The sequence below is a fragment of the Equus asinus genome, chromosome 10 (genome assembly GCF_041296235.1).
Source record: "Equus asinus isolate D_3611 breed Donkey chromosome 10, EquAss-T2T_v2, whole genome shotgun sequence".
Classification (NCBI taxonomy): domain Eukaryota; kingdom Metazoa; phylum Chordata; class Mammalia; order Perissodactyla; family Equidae; genus Equus; species Equus asinus.
This window is the reverse complement of record NC_091799.1, coordinates 50,284,527-50,287,821: the sequence shown is the minus strand read 5'-3', so window position 1 is coordinate 50,287,821 and position 3,295 is coordinate 50,284,527. Positions and strand designations below refer to the sequence as shown.

The 3,295-nt window shown below is 39.7% G+C and overlaps 1 pseudogene; it reads right to left on the bottom strand.

The window, feature by feature from the left end:
* Window positions 1-1,497: 1,497 nt before the first annotated feature.
* On the bottom strand, window positions 1,498-3,062 carry LOC123289585 (olfactory receptor 2M3-like; annotated as a pseudogene).
* Window positions 3,063-3,295: the final 233 nt, after the last annotated feature.

Genomic DNA, 3,295 nt, shown 5'->3' with positions numbered 1-3,295 from the left:
CCTCATGGAACCTCCCATGGTCGTGGATCACAGTCTTTAGTTGAGGGGTGAAGTTCCCTCTTACCCTGTTCCAGCTCATCTGACGGGGGCTCCAGCCTCTCTGCTCTTCATCCATTGTGTGGCTCTGTGTCTCTCTGTCATTTTTTCTGTTGTGTTAGGATGTGATCTTTTGGAGTGTGGATGCCCCTTTTCGTTGTATGTTGGAGGGGAGGGAGTCCCAGAAAAGTTCATTCTGTCATCATGCTGACATCGCCAGCTGCTCCCTTAGGCCTTCCCTGAGGTCAGAGAGACTCTCCTGCTGGCCTTGAAGAAGCAGGCTAGCATGAGTTACTCAGGTGCAAGAAATAAATTATTTCAATGACTACATGAGCTTGGAATATGACCCTGAGCCTCAGGTGAAACTATGTCCCCAGCCAGCACATGGATTGCCACCTTGTGATACCTTAAGCAGAATACCCAGGTTAGTCACACCAAAATTCCTATATACTATGAGATAATAAATAGTTGTTATTTAGAGCTGCTAAGCTTGTATTAATGTGATATTCAGTGAAGGAAATAATATAGTGGGGATGTTACAATGGAGTTTTAAAACAACAGTTCAAGGCATAGTGATTGTTTCTCATAAAAACACAAGATTTTTCAGAATTGCACTAAATTTTATATAAATATCATTACAACAATACCTATAATGATGTCACACATGATATATAGAAAATATCTAGACTTCATAAAACCTAGATTTTTTTATTTACAAAATTGATCACTTTTACGTGCAATACAGTACATGACCCACATAAGGGTCAAGATATCTAAGGATGAAAAATCCAAACTTTGAGGATTCTTGTTCACATTTCAGTCTCCCATGTAGAAGGCTGATGTCTGTAGAAAAACGAAATAAATGGGGGCTCCCAAAACTCTGATATCCTGAAGGAGGATGGTGTTCATTACTAGATAGGCTCAATAAACCTAACCACCAGTCTAATACCTGTGTTATCTACTGGATAAATTTTATTAATTTTTATAACTATCTCATATATATAGCTATAACTTTGAATATAATTAACTTGATCATTCATTTTAACAAGTTGACCAATTCGAGGTATGATATTAAACTCCTCAGAATTCTTTGATTGGCCAAAGATAAAACTATTATATGTTAAAAACCACAGAATGTTTATAAATGCTCTGTGGCATTATGGTACTATGTGGTATTATGATGAGTAAATACCTCTCATTTTTTAACTAGTATGGTATAGAACAAACTATACAGTTATGCTTATTGTGTTGCAACAAATATTTACTTGTAGACATACTTCAAATTTCCATAACAAAAGAAATATATTATTTAAACAAACAAGCACAGACACAGTTTTTCACTTTCTACATCTTGTACACTTGCCTATAAATCTATTGATACAAATATGGGTAAATATTCTGTGATGAATTATATGAGTTAAATATCTAAATTGAAGAATAAAGCAAAAAATGTAGAAAAAGTTAATTAGGCAATTTGCTCTCCACACTTGCCCTTCCTAACACCTCTATGAATGCTCTGGCTGCTTCCTTATTGCAGAGGCTTTAGATGAGGGGATTCAGCATGGGTGTAAGAATAGCATAGAAGACAGACACCATCTTTTCCTGCATGGGGGAATGATCAGAAACAGGCTGCACATATATGAACATACCAGCTCCATAGTACACTCCCACCACGATGAGGTGGGAGGAACAGGTGCTGAAAGCTTTGCGGCAACCCTGCCCAGATCCCATGCAAATGACAGCCAGAATAACTTGAACACAGGAAGCAATGATTACTGGTACAGGGAAGAGAAGCATAATAACACAGCAAATAAATATTCTTTCAAATAGCAATGTGTTACTGCATGAGAAAGTGAGAAGGGCAGGGAAATCACAGAAAAAAATGGGTATTTGCCAGGGACCACAATATGAGAAGGACAATGCAAATGCAATGACAATTATGCCATCAAGAAAGCCAAAAATCCGGGAAGAAACAACCACGAGACCACAGACTTTCTGGCTCGTGGTATTTGAGTATCGTAATGGGCGGCAAATGACAAGATAACAGTCATAGGCCATTGCAGCCAACAGGAAACATTCAGCTCCAAGCAGGGACACAAGGAAGAATATCTGGGCACCACCAAACAGGCCAGAGAGATGTACTTCTTGCCAGACAAGTAGTTGAAGGCCATCTTGGATACAGTGGTGCAGATGAGCGTGAGGTCCATGAGGGACAGTTGGCTGAGGAGGAAGTTCATGGGAGTGTGGAGCCGAGTGTCCAGGTAGATGAGGAGAACCATGGCAGTGTTTCCCCCTGAAGGCCACTGTGAAGATGACCAAGACCAGAGAGAAGAGAAAGATGCAGCTGGGCCTGTGACTGAAAATTCCCAGCAGGATGAACTCAGAGTTGAAAGTCAGATTCTCCCATGCCACGACAAATGTATTCACTGTGGAAAATACAACATGTGAGAAATGGCTGGCATTGTGTTATGGAAATGTCAGGGACTTCCAGCCTAGATCACCACTCTTTATGATATTGTCTACACATAAAAAGTTATTTCTCTTGGGGCTGGTCTCGTGATGCAGCGGTTAATTTCTCACATCCCGCTTTGGTGGCTCAGGGTTCGCCGGTTCAGATCCCGGGTCTGGACGTGGTACCACTTGGCAAGCCTTGCTGCGATAGGTGTCCCACATGTAAAGTAAAGGAAGATGGACACGGATGTTAGCTCAGGGCCAGCCTTCTTCAGCAAAAAGAGGAGGATTGGCAGCAGATGTTAACTCAGGGCTAAACTTCCTCAAAAAAAAGTTCTTTCTCCGGATGTCAATTTTTTTTAATTATAGACTAAGAATATTAAACCTTATTTTTAACTTGATGTGACTTTAAATCTAAAACATGAACCTAACAGACATAAGAAAGTTCCAAAAATGCATATAGTCCAATTTTAGCAACCAGTCAGCTCAAATATGTTCCATGGATAATCCCTTCAGAAATATGCTGAGTCATCAGAAAACTCACGAATTCCTTGGAAATCAATGACGTTTTCCATGGAACGTAGCATATCACACTATGATTGTAATAAAAGTTCTGTCTACCAAAGTGTAGAGGGAAGCATGTTTTAGTGAAAGTCAGATAAGATTAGTCAAATGCCAGGTAAACAAAAGACATTGACAACTCATCAATCAGAAGTTCATTAAATAATACATATTGCTAATAACGGTGAGGTGTGGTGGAAGTAGTTCCTCACCAATATGTCCATCCTTTATTCTATCTCTTAAGACG